Raw genomic sequence first — 19,534 nt, 5'->3', positions numbered from 1 at the left:
GGACGCTGCTATACAAGCTGCTTGAGTAGCGCATTTGGGATTTCGGGATAGCCGGCCCAAAAGACGCCTGCCTTTTTTAGTTTTCTACAGTTATTTGTCGTTTGTTGTTGATTATTATTATTATTATTATTATTATTATTATTATTATTATTATTATTATTATTATTATTATTATTATTATTATTATTATTATTATTGGCTACGGGTCAGGCCTGTTGTTGTGATTTATTTATTTATTTATTTATTTATTTATTTATTTATTTATTTATTTATTTATTTATTTATTGAGTCGAAGGACCCAAAGTGCAACACAGTAGATGTGAGAGACGCCGTGGCTCTCCGGGTAGCGCTGGAGAATCACCGGTGGGGGAAAAAAAATTCATCCGGAGTCTCCCCACTGGGACGTCCCACGCGACATGACCGTGGCTTCAGAATGTAAAAAAGTAAAATAAACAAAGAAGTCGCGTTACACACATGGCTCGCGCACTCGCATATCCACGAAACTGAAATGAGTCGGATCGAACGGGCCAGTCCGTCTCTTACAGATCGAAGAAGGGCCGGCCCGTCTCATAACCGCATTAAGCCCGAGCGAAAGGAAGCACCGTTGCATCGGTCAGAATCGTTAACCCGAGGAAAAGAGCAAGAGGTGCACACGTAACTAAAAACAAAAAAGAAAGAACGAAACTACTAACAGCTTCGAAGAAGGCGTGGAAGGGGGAAGCGCGGCCCGTACTTTCACGTGGACGTTAATGGCGCTTAATAAATTAATTAACCAGGAATTAATGAGCCGTGGCTGTTACAAAAATAGAGTTTGGCTCTCCCTCTCTCTCTCTCACTTTGAGCGCTTCACGTGCTATTGAACTTACGACACTTTTTCGTTTTCTTGTAAAGTTCAAGTGCGTAAGCATCCCTCACTTACTTGCGCTCTCCTCGCAGAAGAAGAAGCAACGTAATCGTTTTTTCGTTCAACGACAACAATGTTCAGTGTTTCGCGTTCATTAATTCAAATTAGGGCTGCGTTTGCCGCACCTGCTTCTATGTAGCTTAAGCGTCGGGTTGTGATGCCGGCTCGATTGCCTTTCGAGTAGCAAACGTTGGAAGCCTCTCTAAAACAGTTTTTTTAACAAGTAAACAATAAAAGCAAACTTTAGTCATCTATAGAAGTGCTGGTGAATCAAGATACATCAGGGCGTTTGGCGAAGAAATAACGCTGTCGCAGAATTTCTAAAGGCTAGTTTTTCCTCAAACTTTCACGCTTCAGTTTCGTAACACTTCTTTACAAAAAAAAATACCTTTCTAGTTCGATCATGTTTGATATATTTCTTTTTTTCTGTGTTGTCCCTTATCCATACATTTTTGCTCTGATTTCTACACGGCCCTTAATTTATTATTCGTTGGCTGCTTCACAGTAGATTGTAGATCCCCGGTGGAACCTGACGTAATAAGCATTTAATAAACAAATTTGCAAATGTGTTAATTGTTTATTAAACCGACCTCCCATAAGAACATCCACTTAACTGTCAAGATAAGAAATTTTTCACGCAAGAAGAGAGAGAGAGAGAGAGAGAGCCTTGTTTGGCTCCACTTACCGTTCGTATAGACGTTCAGAACATTCACAGTTACTTTCACACTATTTTCTGACCCAGAGCGAAATAGGAGTGCTTGCTACGAAAAGCAAAACAAGAAAGTCGGTGTATAGCACGAGAAACGTGTCTTTGCTACTTTCACACTCATATGTATTTTGATTCGGATGTCTTACGCTGTTTTTCAAAGCAGTCTTCCCGAAACGGAAATCGAATCTTAATAAACAGAAGGCAGGATCAGAGGAAGGTGAAAACATGAATTTCGAAAACGGCGGCCGGACAAGTGCAGCCTCAACGCGCCGCGAGACACGAGGTCGCGGGTTCGATCCTGTCTGCGGCTACTGCCGCATTCCGATGAAGGTGGATTGCACAAAAAAAAAAGAAAGAAAAACATGCTCGTCTACCATGCATCGTGTACACGGTAAAGAGCCACCAAAACTGGTCAAAATTATTGCTGAGCCATTAGGACTGTCGGCATAAAAGTTATCGGTTTATGTTTCTGTTAACGTTTTGTTGCTTTAATAGACTTTCTCTTGAGCATCCGTTAAACACTGCGCGTGGTTATTATTATTATTTTTTAAACGAACGACGAGGTTTGCAGTGGACTCCTGAATAAATTAAATTTAAGTAAGCGGAAGTAACACATAGTCGGATCGTTGCCGGCTCTGATGGTTATCATTACATTCTCCCTATGACAAGAAATCTGAGGATGATTAAAACGAAGTTCCTTTGATGTTGGCTTAAACGCAACTACCACGCTGTGCCCGTTTGAAATGATTGCATACTACCGCGAGAGAAGCGAGGTTTTATTTCTTTTTTTTTATCGGCTACAACCCAGTAGAAAAACATTCTCAGCGGCATAGCGGGAGTAAGAGCATGGACAAAGTGAAGCAAAACTAATTGTTGAAGATATTTCGCCTGCCACTCACTCACCAAAGAGAGAGAGAGAGAGAGAGAGAGAGTGTGTGTGTGTGTGTGTGTGTGTGTGTGTGTGTGTGTGTGTGTGTGTGTGTGTGTGTGTGTGTGTGTGTGTGTGTGTGTGTGTGTGTGTGTGTGTGTGTGTGTGTGTGTGTGTGTGTGTGTGTGTGTGTGTGTGTGTGTGTGTGTTACGTTAAATATACGTTGAAAATATCATGCGGTATGAAACGTCCTCAAGTGACTGTTTGTGCGTCTATATAGTTGTATAGTATAACGACACTTGATACTTTCAAGGCAGCCATATTGTCAATGCTGTGCTCTTGGAAAAATTGACACTTCTACTAAAGCACGGTTCCGCTCGAATTACATTTCATTGGATATTACCGTACATGCGTTATCATGCAGGTCTAGTCGTAAAAAAGGCAGTAAAAGGAAAAGAAACATGCATGTGCAAAGACAAGAGGTCAACCTCTAACAAATGAAGCATGGTTCTTGAAACAACGGCATCAAACTTCTCTATAAGCCAATTCGAAAATGAACGCCGTTACATCGCGGTTGCCACGCGCTTTTCCTGACGGGCCTTGTCTTCTTTCACGCTTCTCTTGAAAACGTCGGGTAAACGCAATTTCACCTTGCCTTCTCTCGACAGGCGCATAGGGCGCGAAGAAAAAGCGTAATTTTATTCCTCGTCAGAGTATCTTTCAAAACTTCAGTACCGACGAAACTCGAAAAGAAGGAACTCTGAAATCGCCATCCGTACTTCGTAAGCATGATCTCCACCAGCAGGCCTCACCATCGAAGCTCAGAAAGTACAAAAAATAAAAATAAAAGTGAATAAAAGACGGAAGTGAGCAGAATGGCGGTGGCCAGAAAAACCAATTTCGGAGTGAAGAACAATGGACACCTCTTCCGCATTTACATCACACGTTTTCTCATTTACTCGCTCTCTCTCTCTCATGTCCAAATCCGGCTCAAGTGCGCTGCGCCGTTCTCGCGGAGCTCACCTGAAACGAGACGATGAGCAGCGAGAAACACAAGCGCGAGAGGAAGGTGATGATGACGAAGAAGAGGAAGAAGAAGAAGCGACGCCAACGGAAACAGCGAGCGGCGGCGGCCTCATATCCGTCGCTCGGATGAGCAACCGGCGACGCTGGCCGTCCGAGAAGTCACTCGCCCGGGCAGCGGCTGCTACTACTTGACAGGCGAGGCACATCGCGTCGTCGTCGTCGCCGCCGTACAGTATCGCAGCGCCGCCGCCAACTCCGCCCGCCCGCTAGCCATCACGGCCGAGGCATTGAGCCGTCGTCGTCGAGTCCACCACGTCCATCCACCGGCGAGCGCGAGCGCGCACACACGCACACGCACACACACACGCACGCAACGCACGCACGAGCACAAACGCGCGAACCGCGCGCCGCCACCGTTAGCCAGGAGAACGGACCGCCGCTGCTGCTGCTGCTGCTGCTGCTACGGCTTCGAGAAGGAAGAGCTACTCCGCTACGCGTATGGGCCGCAACGCCATTGAGGTGCGCGGAAGGAGGCTGGTGGAGCGAGCAACGTTCGGGGCGAAAGCGAGCAACGGTGGACTTACAGAGGACGATGCGCCGGTGAGAGCGAGGGAACGGGAGAGCGAAAAGGAGGACGACGACGACGACGCAAGATGGCAGGCAGACCGGTGCCGAGAAGAGGGAAGAAAATACAAGAAGCGATGGCGCGCAGAGAAAGACAGATGAGAAAAAAAGGGAAAGAAATTGAGAGCAAATACCGAACGCGCGCAACAACAACAAAATAAAATGGAGGCTGCGACGCGAGGGACAGTAAGACACAAAGAGAGCCCGGCCTAGGTGGAAGGCACGAAGAAGGGTGGAGATGCTGCGATGTTTTTCTCTTTCTTTTTTCCTGTTTCTTTCCTGCTTCTTCTTTTATTTCTTTTGTCGGAGCGCGCCGAGCAGAGAAGATGAGGAGCTGGAGCAGACGACGTGAGCGAGCCGAGCGACGCTTCTGGCAGACGACGAACGGAGACCGCGACTGCAGCGCCGCCAGCCGCCGCAGTCACAGCGCCACTTCGCGACAGGGCACACCGAGGTCCCTACCGGCATCGCCGAACCGCGCGGTTTGGCGAATAAACAACGCATTTGTTTTGTTTCGCTGACCCGTTCGAAATGTAAATGACGCTATGGCAAACAAAAGGAGGAGGGTGCTGTAGTAATGCGCCTGAGGAAAGAAGAAATAATAAACAAGCAGGGTCGAGAGCGGCTTGCAGGTAGCGATTGACGGTGTTGTCTGCCGGGGCGGAACGGAAAATACGCCATGGCTGCAAGTTTCGCGTGCGAGTCGAGAAATTGCCGGTGTCGCGAGGTTTGAGTGCTCGCGCAGTGCACCTTTTTCTTTTTGTCTCCTCGTAGCAACCTAAGTAAGCGCTGAACTTAGAAGGGGGATAACTGTCTTCTTGATTGGATGTCAGCGCTGACTGAGTTCATCGGCACGTGAAGCTTGCAGCACGTGATATAAAGTACCCATCATGGGCAAAATATGACGCTTTAGCTAGAGAAGCTCACGTTAGGTTAGAAACGCAAAAGAATTTCAGACGGCGTTGATCGCCTGAGCAATGATGCTCCTTATATACGCGTTTTAATGCGAATAGCTTTCTTTGCCTACTTCATCCGTTTTGAGCCTATCTATGTATCGATGGCCAATGGCCCAAGTTGGTGAACCTGATTGGGTCACTAGGTAGGTGTCCTGGTCTGGATACCGTCGTGGTCGTTCAGCACTCGTCATTCTAGTTTCGTGATCTCACACTCATCATGCCATCATCGCCACGCCTCCTCCCCCAACCCAGTAGTTAAGTTATCTGATAGCTTGGGCGGTTTACAGGGAAATGCTGGCGGCGAATGCTATGCACGAAGGAAAGCTTTCTGGTAGATACGCGTCCTCTTGCGTGGGTCGATCTTCTGTTATTGTTTCACGCTTTTAATATTTCATTGTGAGAAGAACTAACATAAAAGATGTGCGCCGTCGGGGTTTCTTTTTTTTTTCATTACATTTGTTTGTGGGTTGCCGTTCTCAAAATTTTCATAACGGTTCTTTATAGCTGAATAATAACTAACACTGAGCAGATGCTGTCAAAATTAACGACCTCACAGGTGCTTCAGCGGGAATTCCAAGCTGGCGCCGCTAGCTGCGTTTACTTTTACACCTGTTTTTCTGTCTTCTTATCTTTCTTTATTTATATTTTCTTTACTTCAATTCACAGCTTATCATATGACTAGATTTACTGGCATTGTAATTTACCAATCAAGCTGACATAAAACTCCTGTTCGCTTGTTTAATCACGTTAAGGATGTCGCAGTTTATCCCGGGAGGTGAAGCATTGATGGCGGTAGCAAAGTATAAGAAACTACGCGAAGTAAGATTCCTAGTTTCATCAGCCGTAAGAGTCGCAGTCAACTCTCGCTCACTAATTAAACTAACAAGCATGGCGTCAGGCACGCACAGGCAAAGGTGAACACATCGCACCCGATGACCGCGAACACTTGCTGTCGCAATCTAGTGTGATTAAGAGCGCAGGCAGAGGGAGCGAATGCTTCGCGCAGTCTGTCGCTTCAAAGCGTATCTGAAACTTGAGATTGCGCGACCTCCTAGACTACTCGCGCGGGAAGACAGCGCACATGAAACCACCAGCCATCACGGCTCGCTCAACCGTTGCACCTGCCGTAGATTGCCTCCGAGATAGGTCACGCGTAAGCCGCGTGCGCGTACGGCAGCGCGGACAGACCAAGGAGCTTTAGGACAGGCATGCGCACTCACGGCCGGACTGCAGGAGGAGGTGCGCGCTCACCTGGATCACCCTAGCATGGCCTGGATCACGTGACCTCCAACATTCAGCGCGCGGGCAGACGGCGCGCGTGCAGCCGCTATCCTTCTCGGATCACCGTCGCACGCTTTTCTTCCCACCCACAGCGTACGGGGGGCATGGGGCGCGATAGCATCTTATCGCACTTTGACATTATGTAGAACATCACGGCGACACCAACGGCGGCGACGAAAATTCCCCAGCAGTGTTCCTACTTTTGCTATTGCAATAAAACACGTGGGGAAGGAGCGGAGGGAAACATAACAGGTTCGAAGTAGCCACCTAAGTATGTGTAACTAGCAGTACAACTTGAAGGGAAGATAAAAAAAAGAAAGCATCCGTTTTCCGACGCGCATTCGCATTTCCGGGCAGATAAAGGTGGGGTCACGCCTCCACATCGGAACCTCAAAAGGGAATTTTTTTTTTCATCTCTAAATCCACAATGGGTCCATCAACACCGCCGGCGGCGTCTGGCCTGGTCATTCGTATCACGGCTGAATGAGGATGCGGGCTATTGCCTCTCTAAGGACTGGTCCGAGCACTCTCACAAGCACCGGCCCGTTCACCCTGACGGCCTCTTTCTTAACCCCCCCCCCCTTTTTTTTTTACCAGTCTCTCTATCACTTATCGCTCCGAAATTTTCAAGTTAAATTTCTGCGCACGAGGAAGAGTGGGACGCGCTCCTGCGAAGTCCCGTCTTTGAGGACCAAATCCTGGCCGTCCAGCGCGCCCGCGATCGGGCCGGCAGGCTATAGATCTGTCAGTCCCGTCGTGGGACTGGCCGGGTGCGCGCTTTATCGCGCTTTGCTGGACCAAATAAAGGTTTGTTCACTCACTCACTCACTCACTCACTCACTCACTCACTCACTGCGCACGAGAAAGGAATATATATATATATATATATATATATATATATATACGGTAAGGCCTTGACCAGCACGCGCCTTCGCTATAAGCTATCAGAAATGAGGGCTTGACGGGCTGCGGTGTATGTGGGTACGAGCGTGGGCGATATCCACAGTGCATCTTTTTCTTTTTTTTTAGATCGTAAGCTTCTGCGCGTATGTCAGTGGGTATATAGACTTCAAACACTCTGTAGAAGTCACCAGATCAAAGATCGATCGCTTAAAAGCGGCGAACTCTGATCTGTAGGTGGTCATGTCGAATTCGCTTGGCGCAAGGGTGTTTGGTGCTTGAACTTTGCACCGTATACATCCTCCAGGTTCGCACTGACTGCTGGGTGCACTGTGGCTGCTTGGCTGAACCAACGAGATTTATTCGAGGGAGGAAGCGCGGGGGAGGCCTTGACCAGCACGCGCCTTCGCTATAAGCTATCAGAAATGATTGCTTGACGGGCTGCGGTGTATGTGGGTACGAGCGTGGGCGATATCCACAGTGCATCTTTTTCTTTTTTTTTTAGATCGTAAGCTTCTGCGCGTACTGTCAGTGGGTATATAGACTTCAAACACTCTGTAGAAGTCACCAGATCAAAGATCGATCGCTTAAAAGCGGCGAACTCTGATCTGTAGGTGGTCATGTCGAATTCGCTTGGCGCAAGGGTGTTTGGTGCTTGAACTTTGCACCGTATACATCCTCCAGGTTCGCACTGACTGCTGGGTGCACTGTGGCTGCTTGGCTGAACCAACGAGATTTATTCGAGGGAGGAAGCGCGGGGGAGGCCTTGACCAGCACGCGCCTTCGCTATAAGCTATCAGAAATGATTGCTTGACGGGCTGCGGTGTATGTGGGTACGAGCGTGGGCGATATCCACAGTGCATCTTTTTCTTTTTTTTTTTTAGATCGTAAGCTTCTGCGCGTACTGTCAGTGGGTATATAGACTTCAAACACTCTGTAGAAGTCACCAGATCAAAGATCGATCGCTTAAAAGCGGCGAACTCTGATCTGTAGGTGGTCATGTCGAATTCGCTTGGCGCAAGGGTGTTTGGTGCTTGAACTTTGCACCGTATACATCCTCCAGGTTCGCACTGACTGCTGGGTGCACTGTGGCTGCTTGGCTGAACCAACGAGATTTATTCGAGGGAGGAAGCGCGGGGGAGGCCTTGACCAGCACGCGCCTTCGCTATAAGCTATCAGAAATGATTGCTTGACGGGCTGCGGTGTATGTGGGTACGAGCGTGGGCGATATCCACAGTGCATCTTTTTCATTTTTTTTTTAGATCGTAAGCTTCTGCGCGTACTGTCAGTGGGTATATAGACTTCAAACACTCTGTAGAAGTCACCAGATCAAAGATCGATCGCTTAAAAGCGGCGAACTCTGATCTGTAGGTGGTCATGTCGAATTCGCTTGGCGCAAGGGTGTTTGGTGCTTGAACTTTGCACCGTATACATCCTCCAGGTTCGCACTGACTGCTGGGTGCACTGTGGCTGCTTGGCTGAACCAACGAGATTTATTCGAGGGAGGAAGCGCGGGGGAGGCCTTGACCAGCACGCGCCTTCGCTATAAGCTATCAGAAATGATTGCTTGACGGGCTGCGGTGTATGTGGGTACGAGCGTGGGCGATATCCACAGTGCATCTCTTTCTTTTTTTTTTTAGATCGTAAGCTTCTGCGCGTACTGTCAGTGGGTATATAGACTTCAAACACTCTGTAGAAGTCACCAGATCAAAGATCGATCGCTTAAAAGCGGCGAACTCTGATCTGTAGGTGGTGATGTCGAATTCGCTTGGCGCAAGGGTGTTTGGTGCTTGAACTTTGCACCGTATACATCCTCCAGGTTCGCACTGACTGCTGGGTGCACTGTGGCTGCTTGGCTGAACCAACGAGATTTATTCGAGGGAGGAAGCGCGGGGGAGGCCTTGACCAGCACGCGCCTTCGCTATAAGCTATCAGAAATGATTGCTTGACGGGCTGCGGTGTATGTGGGTACGAGCGTGGGCGATATCCACAGTGCATCTTTTTCTTTTTTTTTTTTAGATCGTAAGCTTCTGCGCGTACTGTCAGTGGGTATATAGACTTCAAACACTCTGTAGAAGTCACCAGATCAAAGATCGATCGCTTAAAAGCGGCGAACTCTGATCTGTAGGTGGTCATGTCGAATTCGCTTGGCGCAAGGGTGTTTGGTGCTTGAACTTTGCACCGTATACATCCTCCAGGTTCGCACTGACTGCTGGGTGCACTGTGGCTGCTTGGCTGAACCAACGAGATTTATTCGAGGGAGGAAGCGCGGGGGAGGCCTTGACCAGCACGCGCCTTCGCTATAAGCTATCAGAAATGATTGCTTGACGGGCTGCGGTGTATGTGGGTACGAGCGTGGGCGATATCCACAGTGCATCTTTTTCTTTTTTTTTTAGATCGTAAGCTTCTGCGCGTACTGTCAGTGGGTATATAGACTTCAAACACTCTGTAGAAGTCACCAGATCAAAGATCGATCGCTTAAAAGCGGCGAACTCTGATCTGTAGGTGGTCATGTCGAATTCGCTTGGCGCAAGGGTGTTTGGTGCTTGAACTTTGCACCGTATACATCCTCCAGGTTCGCACTGACTGCTGGGTGCACTGTGGCTGCTTGGCTGAACCAACGAGATTTATTCGAGGGAGGAAGCGCGGGGGAGGCCTTGACCAGCACGCGCCTTCGCTATAAGCTATCAGAAATGATTGCTTGACGGGCTGCGGTGTATGTGGGTACGAGCGTGGGCGATATCCACAGTGCATCTTTTTCTTTTTTTTTTAGATCGTAAGCTTCTGCGCGTACTGTCAGTGGGTATATAGACTTCAAACACTCTGTAGAAGTCACCAGATCAAAGATCGATCGCTTAAAAGCGGCGAACTCTGATCTGTAGGTGGTCATGTCGAATTCGCTTGGCGCAAGGGTGTTTGGTGCTTGAACTTTGCACCGTATACATCCTCCAGGTTCGCACTGACTGCTGGGTGCACTGTGGCTGCTTGGCTGAACCAACGAGATTTATTCGAGGGAGGAAGCGCGGGGGAGGCCTTGACCAGCACGCGCCTTCGCTATAAGCTATCAGAAATGATTGCTTGACGGGCTGCGGTGTATGTGGGTACGAGCGTGGGCGATATCCACAGTGCATCTTTTTCTTTTTTTTTTAGATCGTAAGCTTCTGCGCGTACTGTCAGTGGGTATATAGACTTCAAACACTCTGTAGAAGTCACCAGATCAAAGATCGATCGCTTAAAAGCGGCGAACTCTGATCTGTAGGTGGTCATGTCGAATTCGCTTGGCGCAAGGGTGTTTGGTGCTTGAACTTTGCACCGTATACATCCTCCAGGTTCGCACTGACTGCTGGGTGCACTGTGGCTGCTTGGCTGAACCAACGAGATTTATTCGAGGGAGGAAGCGCGGGGGAGGCCTTGACCAGCACGCGCCTTCGCTATAAGCTATCAGAAATGATTGCTTGACGGGCTGCGGTGTATGTGGGTACGAGCGTGGGCGATATCCACAGTGCATCTTTTTTTTTTTTTTTTTTAGATCGTAAGCTTCTGCGCGTACCAGTGGGTATATAGACTTCACTCTGTAGAAGTCACCAGATCAAAGATCTGACATGGCATCATTTATGTTCTTGTCATACTATGCCAATTTCGGTACATAGCAAGTTAAAGAAACGACCATGAGAGCGCCAAAAGTTAGGCGGCTATTTCATGACCTACATGACACGCATGTCATGACATTCATGTCGTGAACTATCATTTATGTTCGTCGTACACTCATCCCACCATTTAACCAGTAAAGGTGTTCCGCAAGGCGGAGTGGTAATCCCCACGCTCTTCAACGTAGCACTGTTCGGCCTTGTTGGATCATTGCCAAGGACGGTCGAGATATCCATCTATGCAGATGATATCTGCATCTGGGAGTACGGCGTGACACGTCCGCAAATACGAGCAAGGCTGCAGAAGGCGGTCACACAAACATCATCTTACTGCATACGAAAGGTCCAGAACACTCCTCAGAAAAGTATCGATTAGTAGCATTTACACGCAAAACAATTACTCCATATGTTATGCGCGTAACTGGACAAGTAGTTGCTAACGAAACAAAGCACTGCTTTCTTGGAGTCATCATGGACCGTGATTTGTCTTGGACGCCACATATTTTATATATGAAAAATAGGTTGACTGCAATAGCCTATGCATTCAGATTTGTCGCCAGAACGTCTTGGGGCACACCTGTGCAATCGACGATGCAGCTGCACCATGCATTATTTATGGGCTTCGTAAGATACAGCCGCCCGTGCTGAGAAGCGCCAGTAAAACGAACCTTCGCAAACTCCGGAGTATACAAGCGCAAGCTCTACGGACGTGCCTCGGCCTCCCTAAGTGTGCCTTCACAGCAGCCACAATGGCCATAGCGCGTGACCACCCTATAACAGCATGCCTTGCAGTCGACGATCTAAGAGTTAATTAAAGAACATTCAAGCTGATTGCGTTAACAGAAAACCACGAGCTAATATGCAGGAAAAGGTCCTAAATAACACGGCCGCAGGATCACATCCTGTCAGATGTTGCAAATAAGGCGATTGCTAAAACGGCATCTATACGACCGTACGGTTAGCCGTTTTGTAACAAAGGAGTACACGCAGAAGTACAGTTGAACTGGAAAGTTGCGTAAAGGAATAAAAGACGGCTCTGTCCGAAAGAAACAAATATAGGCACAACAGTTACGTAGAAGTTACGTTACACGAGCCTCGCGATGCAGTAGTCATGACGAGCCCGTAAAATGATAGTTCCCGGGGAGAAGGCAATACGAGCATCCGACTAAATGCATTATGGGCTGAACTGGTTCAAATTCGTCTTGGGAGAACCTGCAAGTGAATTGTCGTCCCGCTGATCGTCCTAAAAAATTAGCAGGACCCCTTCCTGCGCGCGTTTAGGCAAGTGTTTGTGCTGCAGCACAAGCAACGGAAAGATGTATCAGATTTAGTGAGGCTTTTGACGTCCTAAAGCGATGCTTATGGGACCATCGAATTCGCAGGTTCCGGTTCACCATCGGCCGACACAAGCTCCTTTCAGCGGTAGAGAAATATCAACGCGCAAGTGTCTCCGGCAACTGGTATTCCTCAAGACGACTTACGACCAGGGAATCTGTAGCGCGAACTCGTGTTACGCGCGAGAACTCCTCAGTCATACAGACGTCGTAGCCGAGGCCTTGGTCTCCAATCCAAATTCTTTTTTTTCTTTAGTTATTTATTTTAAATAGGAAGGGGGGGGGGGGTTCAGAATTCTGGACTTTCCAAAAAAAGCAACTAATTTTATGCACGTATCTGCGTTATTTATGAACGTAAGATGCGCGTAGTAGAAACGAGTCAAGATATTGTGCCTATATATATTTTTCGTAGTTTAGTACAATGCTGTCCGTCGTTCAGCCAACTTTGACGCGACGTTGCATCAACAGCGTGGCAGTTAGGGCGAGTTGGTATGTCATGACTTTTTTAGGCTTGTAGCGCAGCTCAGAACGAGCAGAAAGGATGGTGAATGGAGTAGCTACCCCTTCGGCCTTCCTTTTCGCTCGTTCTGAGCTGCGCTACAAGCCTAAAAAAGTAATCACATGAACGTTGGTTAAACTTCTTGTCAACGTCGACCTCACGTGGGACAAACACACGTTTGCAAAATTTCGGGTCTTCCTTGCGAAGTTGGTTCGAATTTATTCAAGTTTGCATCTGTCGCGGTGCGCTGAAGCGCGCGATACACGAGGCACCACGATGGTTGACGGCTTAGAACAAACCACGTGACGAAAACCCAAACCAAGGCCCGGCGTTTGCTGCATTTGGGCACAAGGTGGCGCTAGCATGTAGATGCAGGGCATAAATAAACAAGAACCCGCCGAGTCCATGTAAAGCGGTACAATCGGCTTTATTTTTAACACGCACAGTGTTTACTTGAAGATCCAAGTTGTTCTAACGCATATAGAATAAAACCAGAAGATACATGCATTGAGTGATTTTATAACTATTGGTCTTTTCATCATGAGCACTAAGCTAACCGCGGATTTTTTTTTTATTGTATCTGCTCATTATTATGACAATTATGATACGGTGGCATCTCGTCAGCATTCAACATCGTCCTCCCCTGAACAGTATAATCACGGGTGCCTCGGCAGATGACTCGGAAATCAGCGGATGATGTTTAATTACGTACTTGATTATGAAAAAGAAGACCTAGAAGCAAACCGTTCGAACAGAGGTTATTAAAATGCTCCTCAATATTATATTTGTATACTCGCAGACGGGAACGCAATGGTAATTTGATTGCACAGGCAAAATGTGGAATCTTGACTTTCCCCCATAAGCAAAGCACTGGAAGCACTAGAAATGTCAAACATGATGGCAGGAACTTAGCTTTCGTGTTCTCTGAAAAAGCGAGAAAAATATATTGAAATGGAGAATGAATTACGTCATATCTTTGTTCAAAGCTTGCAGAGCAAATGTTTTGGTACTTCGCCACCAGAACGGCAAATGCTGAATGTAGATCGCACTCAGTGCTGGAATCCCAAGCAGCTTTAGTTTTTATTCGATCAGCGCAACCTTTACCAACCTTTCAAATCTACATTATTAGTACGACGCTGTTTTGCCGGAAGTCCAGAACTTATGCAGTGCCCTGGAAAGCGAAATATTAAAATCGGTGGCACCCCTTTCCTCTCTTTTAAGTGAACCACTAGAGTTGTGCTCCCGTGAACAATGCTATAAACTCAAACAGTCTTTATACTCTGTTCATTTGCGAGCCTGCCAGGTATATCATCTCCATCTGGACGTCCGCCTCTTACATAACACGATCTTGGAGCGCAATGTACACAGTCATACATCAACGCAACCGCGATGCCAAATGCTAAATCGAACACTTGGGCAAGTCAGTGACTGATACCTCTCAAAATTTACAGCGTAAGACAAACGATATTTCACTTGGGTTCTAATGTTGGCTAGTGGAGATATTCCACAGCCTTTAACGTCTTCCGAGTTATTCACCGCCCCAATGCTCGCTTTTTGCGGCGACTTTGAGCCCTGACACACTATATGACGACTTCTCCTCCAACGTGGGGCCGTCGATGACCCAACGTTGGAGCAACGTGGTTCAGTTTTAAACGTGGGTTCAACGAAGATTATTTGCTCATTATATGAGCCCGATGCCTAATCTTACATCATTTCGATCCTAGCTAGTTATGTGCACATCATTCAGTGTTCACAACGCACGCCCTTTGCTTATTTCGCGTAATTTAAGCTACGTACATTGTTAAATTCCACACAACCCGTAACTCTCCGTTTTTAACGAGCTTTTTGAACGATTTCGTGCCCATTTTCCTCCAGAATTTTCAATGTTTATGTTCCTGCATCTTACCAGTCACCTGTAACCCCTAACCAAGCTAGTTGTTGCCCCTTGCCGAAACGTTGTCTTCAAACTCTGGTTACGGTTGTTCGTCCGCAGTAATCCAGTTGAAGTCCCCATCTTCTTGCAAACCCTTTGGCTCGTTTCGATTTGAACCCGTAGCGTTCAATCCATTTTAATTGAAGTTTCTTTTCTTTTTCCTGACCGCAACATTAACGTATTGTCGAAGACTATTTCGGTGTTTAGACGTAACATCCTAGCTCTTACGCAATGCTTCGCTATTAAAGAGCTTCTTGAGTGGCTTCCTATCATTTGGCAAAGCAATTTCAACATTCACAATAACGCGTCTAGCTACAACAAATACTAATTGGGGCGAATATTTGGTTGCCTAATTCTTTTACAGCGAAGCTGTTAACCTGTCGGTGGTCGGCATTTTTTTGTTCTTTTCTGTCCATTCGTGAACAAAAATTATCATCATAAGCAATGGCTCATACCTCCCTAAGCAAGCAAAAATTCAATGGCTCATCCTCCTAGTAATGCAGAGGTTACAAGCACTCAGAAAACTGAAGCTTGCAGCGCACGCATTCATTGGAATCGCGCATACAACGTACAGAACAGCGTACGTTTCAATAAAAAATAAGCTCTAAACAAGCATCTATCGTCATCAGCAATGGTTTATGACCCTGTAAGCAAGCAAAAGAATGCAATACCTCATACCCACGTAAGGCAGAGGCTACAAGCGCACAGCAAAGTGAAGCGAACCGAGCATACATTCATTGAAATCGCTCACACAACACCCAGGAGAACATACGTTTCAATAAAAAAACAAGCTCAAAGCAAGCATGTGAACATCAACAAAGCATTGCAAAACCCCCCTCAGTAGTTGTAGTGGTGGTTTTGCAACAGCTTCGCTGAACGTCCACTTTCGCAGGGCCGGGATGGCGAGTCAATGTTTTTTTTTCTTTCTTCGATTCTCCTAAACAAGAATTCAAAATATGCTTCCACCTTCTACATCTCCAATGCCGGGAACTTCATTAAAATTCGTATTCGTTGTCTCAAAGCCACCCCGTATATACAGGGGATAACTGGCGTGTTCGGAGTATCAACATACTGTCGCGCTTGTCTACTTCTGAGCAAGGCGCCTTTAAATCTTGCTTCTCTGATCTAAGTATCTTGGTGAGGGGAAGCCCACTTCTGATTCTGTTCATTTTAAAGGCGACAGCTAGCGTGTCGCTGGTAAAATTATTTATTTTGCTTCATGCATTTCATACTGAAAATTGCAGTCTTGTCTCATCAGGTAAAGCGCTAAGATTCCCCCTACCACCCCCCCCCCCCCAAAGAAAGAAGAAAAGAAAAAACATCACCTTAACCAATCTATATAAATAGATGACAAGCACCAAGAACTGAGAGAACTGAGAAACCCCACAATTATATTCAGATGCAATCCAAGGTTTCTTGCACTTTTGAATTATATTGAATAATTTGCCGGCTTCGCACTTTTACTAGGCTGTCTTTTTCAGTCCCCACTAGCACCCTTAGCAGGTCTACTCGCCAATTGCAAGAAAATGACTACCTGTGATTTTTTTTAACGGGCGGTTAAATATAAGTAGACGGCTAGGTTATCGAAAAAAATGCGTGCGTCTATCGAGCCGTGTAGATCGAGAATTTCTCCCCCTACGTGGGCCGATCCCGAAGATAGCCAAATACCGAGCCGACCCGTGGCAGAGGTGAAGCAGGTTTTAAGCACTCTGCATGTTTGCAAAAATGAGTTTATTACCTTAGGTCCAAATACAACCCGTATCAGATATGCTGATAAGAACAGATACTACACTTTGACCGACGTCGGTCATGTCTACGTTCGCACCGCCCTCTCTTTGTCGGCGTTCCAAGCGCTTGCGTACTGCCTTTCCTTTCCTTCCGCTCTCCCGTGGTGGCGGTCCCGTAAGCGTGCTGCCCGCCATGACCGCGAGGCGCAAGGAAATGCGAACCGTCCATGTGACCCCGATACCGCCAAAATGAAACGTTTCACCGGAGCTACGGCTAGGTTTGCAACAATACGATACAATATGTTACAATATGTTCTGCAACTATACATGGCTTAAGAGAACTTCTTGCTGGGCAAGTTGGTATTGAATTATTATACGCATTTTTAAGGCGCCAAAAAACAGCACACAGCACAAAAGAGAGGCAATCTGTCCCGTTGTCCTCTCTTGTGTGATGTGTGTTGTTTTTGGCACCTTAGAAATAGGTATAATGAAACAATACATGGGTAAGTATAACCCCCGGTGCCTCATTATCTTGCGAGGCTCAACATCGTGGAGAAGCGACTATAGTCGCGCCTTGCCTTCCATTTGTGTTCCCACGGCGTTTGACGCACGGCAATGGACAGTTCGCCTTTAAGGGGCCCACACACACAGCTTCGATTCCACCTTCACAGAGTGGAGTGGCATTCATTTCTTTGCATCCTGCCCCATCGAAATGCCACTGCCGCGGCCGAAATACGAACCCGCAACCGCATACTCAGCAGAAGAACGCCATAACCATAGAGTCACCACGCCTCATCCTGTTCCACTAGAAAAAAAAAAACAAAAAACAAGAACATTTGCTATGCCGCTAGACATGAGTACTCTACTGGAGTCCGAGAACACACTCGCCGCTTTGGCCAGCGTACGATCGCTTGGACCCGCATTGACACGCACTTTCACGTAATCACGCTTACAGCGGTTAGAGCACACGACATGCGCGTATACTTCCCCGTTTTCTAGTCGCAAAGAAGATGGGAGGAGTGGACGGGGGTTGGATTCACTCCCACATTCTGCAACGCCACTCTCAACAAAAAAATAAAAAATAAAACTCCACTTTATGGCCAGCACAAAGAAGGAAACAGAAAGAAAGAGTATAACTCGAGCGGAAGCAACGCGCCAAGATAAAAACGATAAAGAAAGAAAAAAAACAAAGGACGCGACCTATCGCCGCGTCGCAAACACGCAGCAGGGCCTCGCCGACGAGGCAGCACCAGTTCCAGCGTCGACGGAGAGAATGCCTTATTCACTCAACCTATTATCCGAGCGCCGCCCGTCGACGCCGCTCTCGCGCGCGCCTGTAATATTTAGCGCGGCAACTGGCTCGGTCGCCGGCTCGGTCGCGCGCCTCATGCCTTCCGTGGGGCCACCCGCATGCGCGCGCACACACGCAAACACACTCAAACCATGCAGCGGCAGCAGCGAAGTGCGGGCGAAAGAAAGAAAGGCGCTGAAAGGCAGAGGAATGGAAGAAACCGGGGAAACAACGCAGAGTGAAAGGAACACCTCTATCGACTGGGCGCAAGTATCCTTCTTGAAAGAGAGACGAGGAAAGCAGAGACGGGTGAAAGAAAGAGAAAGAAAGAAAGAAAGAAAGAAAGAAAGAAAGAAAGAAAGAAAGAAAGAAAGAAAGAAAGAGAAAAAGAAAGAAAGAAAGTGTTGCAACTGGGATTGAAAGAAGAGACGCAGAAGAGGCAGGCAGTTTAGGAAGACAAAAGGAAGGACAGGGGGGTGTGGGGTTGGAGGGAGGAGGATGAAGCGCACAAATGGCGACGAGAAAGAGACAAAAGAAGAAGCAGACTCCTTCTTCGTTTTAATTTTTTTCCTTTTACAATTCTTGAAAGACGGAAAAAAGAGAAAGGGGTACGGGGAGGCGAGCGAACGAACGAGCGGCGTGGCAGCCCCAAAATTTTAAATATACATAAGCGGACCGTATAGGAGACGAAAAAACGCCCGAATGCCTTGAATATTTGAGGCAGGCGGCGGCGGGCGGCGGAGACGACGGGGAGCGGCGATGGTAGCGTATAGCGCGGTCGGGCGGCAGGAACGGCAAACACCGATGCCGCTGCCTGTGACGGGAGGGAAACGCGCGCGCAAAGTTCGTTGCGCGCTGCGATGCCATCGCTGCATTTCGCAACGCGGTAAGGCGCCGACCAGCAGAGGCGGTCGTTCTCCCGTCGCTAGATACTGCTGTCCCTCCCCCATCGTCTCCCGGGAGGCCAGCCAACACGAAGTGCCAATCGGCGTGACGTCCACGGACGTATAAGTACACTACGTGCTATTATAATACACATGAACCGAAGAAGTGAAACAGCTTCTTTGCGACAGCCACGAGTGTTTCAAAGTACGTTTCCGAACCATCTTAATGACGTTTTAAGGCGATAGCGTTAAGGGCCCCCTCCCGGGAGGCCAGCCAACACGAAGTGCCAATCGGCGTGACGTCCACGGACGTATAAGTACACTACGTGCTATTATAATACACGTGAAACGAAGAAGTGAAACAGCTTCTTTGCGACAACGACGAGTGTTTCAAAGTACGTTTCCGAAGCATCTTAATGACGTTTTAAGGCGATAGCGTTAAGGGCCCCCTCCCGGGAGGCCAGCCAACACAAAGTACCGATCGGCGTGACGTCCGCGGACGTATAAGCTAACCACATGCTATTATAAAACACATGAAGCCAAGAAGTGAAACAGCTTCTTTGCGACAGCCCGTGGTGTTTCAAAGTACGCTTCCGAAGCATTTTAAGGGCGTTTTAACGCGACAGCGTTAAAGGCCCTGTGTCGCAAAAAATCCGGTGCCGGCGGAGTTGTCGATGAGCGAAAATCGCCGTATATACTTAGGTATATGTGTATATGCCACGCCTTGGTATATGGCATGCGGTATATGCTGGTTATATTGCCACACCATTCTATCACTAAACTTGCTCGTACCTTGTCTTAGCATTCTGCAGTTGCCGGGAAGCGTGAGAAGCAGTCAGGGATCTTTGAATGCCGTCGCATTCCATTCTTAAAGGCGAAGCTTGAGCGTCCTCTAAAGTTTTTAAGAAAGCCACTGAAATTTCCCCAATCCTTTATGAGTGATTCAGTGT

At 47.6% G+C, this 19,534-nt stretch overlaps 1 protein-coding gene and 1 pseudogene across 9 annotated transcripts in view; both read right to left on the bottom strand.

Moving 5' to 3' along the window:
* sif (still life) overlaps positions 1-19,534 on the bottom strand; it is a 305,006-nt gene that overhangs the window by 270,713 nt on the left and 14,759 nt on the right. The window lies entirely within an intron of this gene.
* On the bottom strand, positions 16,317-16,495 carry LOC126523098 (U2 spliceosomal RNA; annotated as a pseudogene).

This window comes from Dermacentor andersoni, chromosome 6, assembly GCF_023375885.2.
Source record: "Dermacentor andersoni chromosome 6, qqDerAnde1_hic_scaffold, whole genome shotgun sequence".
NCBI classification, from domain to species: Eukaryota; Metazoa; Arthropoda; class Arachnida; order Ixodida; family Ixodidae; genus Dermacentor; species Dermacentor andersoni.
This window is presented reverse-complemented; position numbering and strand designations above follow the sequence as displayed.